The sequence below is a fragment of the Solanum dulcamara genome, chromosome 6 (assembly GCF_947179165.1).
Source record: "Solanum dulcamara chromosome 6, daSolDulc1.2, whole genome shotgun sequence".
Lineage (NCBI taxonomy): Eukaryota > Viridiplantae > Streptophyta > Magnoliopsida > Solanales > Solanaceae > Solanum > Solanum dulcamara.
In genome coordinates, this window is record NC_077242.1 from 28,937,409 (window position 1) to 28,943,408 (window position 6,000).

Genomic DNA, 6,000 nt, shown 5'->3' on the forward strand with positions numbered 1-6,000 from the left:
CTTGAATTTGAACATAATGATTAGGTCTACTTGAAAATTTATACTTTGAAAGATGTGATGTGTTTTGGTAAAAAAGAGAAGTTATGTCCCTGCTATGTTAGCCCATATCAGATTTTGAGGCGAATTGGTCAGATGGCTTATGAGTTGGATTTGTCTTCAGTTTTGGCATCGGTACATCTGGTGTTCCATATGTCATTATTTAGGAAGTTTGTTGGTGATTCTAGCTCAATTGTTCTATTGGACAACATTGAGGTTAAGGAATGTTTTTTTATGAAGAGGTTCCGGTTAAGATATGAAGAGGTTTCGGTTAAGATCTTGGACCGGTAAGTTAGAAAGTTGAGAAAAAAAGAAATAGTTTCAATTAAGGTGTTATAAAGGAATAAAGGCGTTGAGGGTTCCATATTAGAGGCTGAAGCCGATATGATGTCCCTATATCCTCATCTCTTTCCTTTCGTGCCTAGTTGAGGTATTTAGCTCATTTATGATCCAACTATCTTAAATCATGTGCTTCAGTTGCTCTCATGTTTTCATATGCATTCATGTTCATAAAATAAGTTTTAAAGTCATGTTTTTGCTTGAGATTAAATATTTCATATTTTATGTATTATCGAGATATTTTGCATTCATATTGGGTTGTTATGTTCGTTTCCTATTCCATTCATGCTAGCTTGGGTCCTATTCGAGGAAAAATGTTCTAAAGGGGGAGATATTGTAAGACTCAGAATTTGGAAAGTTGGATAACGAGGATCAAAACATGAAACTACTAAAACTTGCAATTTTTGGCACCAGGTGACGACCACAGAAGGCCATCACAGGTCGTGGTATGCACCACGGATCGTGGTGAGCCACCGTGGTGGTGGTTTTGAGGCTCAGACCTGTAGGAAGGGAACACGACAAGGGACCACGGACTATGGTCAGTACCATAGGCCGTGATGCCCTCCATGGTGACCCCTCTTTTGAGATCTCAGAAAAAGTTCCCAAGGAAAAGACCATGCCTCACCACCATGGATTATGTAGACCTTCATGGACCATGGTGGGTTCCGTGGTGGGCTCTCCTGTAGACCACCTAGCAGGTCCTACACCACGACCATAGTTAACTGATCATGATGCCCTCCACGGACTGTGAAGATCTTCGTAGAGGAGGTCTTGAAACTCTTTTTGCAACTCTCAAGATTCAAGTTTAAGTAAATCATCATGGACACCACCACGGACCGTGATGAGCATCACCGACCGTGATGGTTCCTCCGTGGTGAGTCCCAGTTCTAGTTAAATGAAGGGTAATCCAGATATTTCCCTATTCTTTCATTAATGTATGTGAATGTTTTTAGGATTATGTTCATTACCAAATTGTTGTAAATACGCTTAAACCTATTCTTTTCCCTCATTAATTCCCCAAACAACATTAAGACTTCTATATCAAGAATTACTTTAAGAGTTCATCTTCTTCATCAAGTTTAGCTAGGGTTTCTTCAAGAATAAGTCTCCTTTTTCAAGTCCAAGGCCAAATTCATTCAAGGTATGTAAGGATTTATCCGTGGTCCCTTTACACCCATGGATGTAATACCTCGGATGTTGGAAAGTCCTAAAACAAAGAAAAAGGGATAAAACTTTAGATAAATGCAGAAACTAGCACTAGGTGATGACCACGAAGGCCATCACGGGTCGTGGCCCACACCATACCTCATGGTGATCCACCGTGGTAGTAGTTCTGAAACCTATTCATGTAGGTAAGGTACCACAACTAGGGACCATACACAGTGGTGAGCACCACGGACTATAGTACCCGCCGTGGTGACCCCTCCCCTAAGGCCCCGAGGAAACTTTCCATGGATAGGACAAAGAGTGACCACCATGGGCCATGTATCTCTTTACGGCCGTGGTGTGTTACATGGTGGTCACTCTTATAGGCCCTCCTATAGGTCCTGTACCACAACCACGATTCACGAACCATGATGCCATCCATGGACCATGAAGGTCTCCATGGAGGAAGCACTAAGCTTTCCCTGTAAACCTGACAAATTTTCCTCCAAGTCAATTATCACGGAATACCACTAAGGGCTATGGTGAGCCCCACAGACCGTGATGGGTCCTCCATGAAGCTAAGTCCGGCCAGTTTTAAGAAGGGTATTTTTGTCTTTTCCTATGTTTTAACAGTGAAGTGAGGTCATTTTGGGGACTGAATCTAACCTATCTAAAGGAACCTAAGCCTTTCCATACTCATTTCCATCACTCAAGTTCTAAGAATCAAAACCCTAACCTCTCAAGCTCCTCTCAAGGTCTCTCCCAAGAAAATCTAGGGTTCCAATTCAAGGTCTTCAAGTCTCCATTTCCAAGCTTGCATTAGGGCCTTATTCTCCAAGGTATGTGGGTTTCATTCGTGGTTTCTTCTACCCATGGAGCCCAAGTTGTTTTTTTCCAAACCTAATATCCCATTTCAAATGATGAATTTTATGGGTTTTCATATTATGATTTTAAATGTATAGATTCTTGAATATTTGAAGTTTATTTATCTAACGTAGCTTATATTGACTCTTAGTTTCATGTAATGGTTGACTTACCAAATGTCCTTATATGAAAACATCAAAAGGATTTTAATGTGAATTGGTGGGTTGTCTCAAGATTGTTTAATTGATACATTACATTACGCTCATGCATGCAATCATTGATTTAAATGATTTGAAAGTGATTGAATAAAACCCACCTAGTTTCACTATATTCTCAATAAAATTTGAATTGAAAGCTTTGACTCCAAAATTAATATTTATGAAAATAAATATATATGATTAAAGGGAGTCTTATAAAATGAAAGAATGTTGAAATAATTATGAAATGATGTACTCTACTTGTGAAAGGCCAATTCTCACTTGTGTGAATTAAATAAGAGTTTTATGAGCTATTCTACCTAATGATGCTTTGATGATCTAAAACTATGTAAATAATTATGTTCTTATGTTATATTAAATTATTCCATGGGATTGACTTAGCACCGAATGGGTCATTGAGGTGGGATTCGATCAGGGAATCCTAGTAGCAACCCTTTGTGTCATTAACTATGTGCCAACATAGGAGACCTTGTAGGCTTAGGCTAGTGAATCCACAAATAGCCCTAAATGTTAAAGAAATGAATGAAGTTAATGGAGTTCTACCCGGCAAGTAGTCTCCCCGTGCCAACGTAGGGGGTTATGTTTGATTTCATGTAATAGGTCACATGGTCTTAAATATTGGTTATGGTCACCTTTCTACCAATGAATGTTTCAAATGTTATTTACTTGATTGATCATGCATGCATTGTATTACATTGCATACTATATAAATGCTCTAATGTTTATTTAATGTTAATGCATGCCTTCATACTTAGTATATTCAAATTACTAACGCATACTCTTTTTCCTACATGCTATCACTATATTGGGATCGGCATTGCTCCACATTCACCTCCACATGTCTAGTTAATTCGTTGAAGGATACATAGTAGGCGAGTTCCCATATTTTGAGAACAACATCCCATTTCCTTTCTAGCTTTTGATGTGTAAAGACTTTTGAATACCTTTCATAGGTACATGTATTAGCCCCCACCAAGTCTATAATGTAGAGATATTATTGGACATGTATAAGCAAGGTTTGACTAATTTGGGTTTTGTTCAAATGTTTCCCCTTAGGCCCGATTTTTCCTTTTATTTCCACTTAATCTTAAATGCCATTACCTATGAAAAGCTATATGAATGCTAAGAGGCTTGGGTGAGGTACCTCCGGGTGTCTCATTCTCCCATCGCATCTAGGACTTAGGCTAGGGGTGTGACAAAACTTAGTACCAGAGCTTAAGGTTTTGAATAGTTCTCGGAGTCCAATATACTGCATAAAATAAGATCTTATTCATAGTTATGAAGCGTTCCACAACTATGAATAGGAGACTATGGGACATTTAGGAAAGTTTTCACTTCTTTTAAATTCATGTTGTGCCCTATAGTGTCCTAAGACATCCTCTAACTAATGCATCATTTTGTGTCTTGTACATCATTCTTCCAAGACGGGTACCTGTACCTAGATCAAGGGTTGAAGATGAGGACCAAGCTCTTCCAGTTCCCAAAGCTCTACATCACGAAGAAGGAGTGACACATGTGGAATTTCGCAACATTATCACTTGTTGACCCAAGATGTAGCCAACCAAACTTACCAAGGCATTGTTCCTCCTCCCTAAGTACCTACTCCAACTTTTAGGATTCGAGACTTTAAGAGGATGAATTCGCTCGAGTTTGATGGTTCTAAAGTAGATGAGGACCCTATGGAGTTTATTGGGGAAGTTTATCGTATTATGGCTATCATGGAAGTTCCTCCAAATGAGAAGGCCGAGCTAGTAGCCTATCAACTTAAAGGTGTTGAAAGGGTTTGGTATGAGCAATAGGTTTTCGAGTGGAGTAAAGGTATGGAGCCTATAGAATAGGAAGAATTCAAAAGTGTCTTCCTAGACTGCTTCTTTCAAGAGTTCATTAACCTTCGCCAAGGGGGAATGAGTATGAGGGAATATGCCCTCAAGTTCACTAAATTTTCCAAATATGCTCCTTTCATAGTCTCTAACCCAAGGATAAGGATGAGCAAGTTTATTTATGGTGTTTTTAGTTTGGTATCCAAAGAGTGCAAGACTACCATGTTGGTCAAGGAGATTGACATCTCTCGAATCATGACATATGCGGAACAAACTAAGGATGAGATATTGAAGGAGAGGTCAAGAGGGTTCAAGATGGCTAGAGTTGATGGTGGAGGGTTCAATCCTCAAAGGTCTGATTATGGTGATAGCAAAAATGTCCAAGGTGGGAAATGATTTGTGGGACAAGGTTCCACTAATACTCCTCCTCTAATGTTCAATAAGGATAAAGGTGCTAACTCGATGGTTCCAAAAGAGAATGTTGGTTCTCAAGCTTTCCCCGCTTGCAAGAAGTGTGGAAGAACTCACAAAGGGGAATGCTTGGCCGACTCTAATGCATGCTTCAAGTGTGGTAAGATGGGCCACCATGCTAGAGATTATAGAGGTGGTAGTGGTATCCCTCAAGGCCAAATTACTCTTGGTCAGTAAGCTCAAGGAGGTGGCCAACACACCAACCGCTTCTATGCTTTTCATGGGAGAAGAGAGGTTAAGGAAGCACCCAATATTGTTACCGGTATGTTAAAGATTTTTGGTTTTGATGTGTATGGATTAATGCATTATTAGATCCCAGTGATAATTTGTCATTTTTTACTCCATTCCTTGCTAATAGGTTTGATATGTTACCCGAAATGTTAATAGAGCCCTATTTGGTGTCTACCCCCATTTGTGAGTCATTTGTTGCTAGAAAGATCTATAAGGTTTGTCTCATGTCTGTCTTGCATAAAGTTGTTCCTTGTGATCTCATAAAGCTTAACATGGTAGATGTTGATGTTATTCTTGGGATGGATTAGTTGCATGCATCTTATACTTTTATAGATTGTAGAACTCGTGGAGTCAAGTTTCAATTTCTAAATGAGTTCATTCTTAAATGGAAGGGTCATGATTCGGTAATGAGGGGTAGGTTCATTCTTGTCTTAAGGCCTGAAAGTTGATTGCTAAGGGTTGTATTTACCATATTATAAGGGTTAGGGATGTTGACTCTGAAAGTCCCTCTCTTAAGTCGGTTCCCATGGTCAATGAATTTCCCAATGTCTTTTTTGATGACCTTCCCAATGTCCATCCCGAAAAATGAAGTTGATTTTTGTATCGATCTTCTCTCCGATACCCAAATTATCTCTATTCCTCGCTACTAAATGGCCTCGATAAAATTAAAGGAGTTAAAGGAACAATTGAAGAACTTATTGGAGAAAGGGTTCATAAGGCCAAGTATTTTGCCATGGGGTGCTCCCATAATATTTGTGAGGAAGAAAGATGGGCCACTCCGAATATGCATAGACTACCGATAATTGAACAAGGTGACCATTAAGAACAAGTATCTGATTCCTAGGATAGATGATATATTTGACCAATTGCAAAGG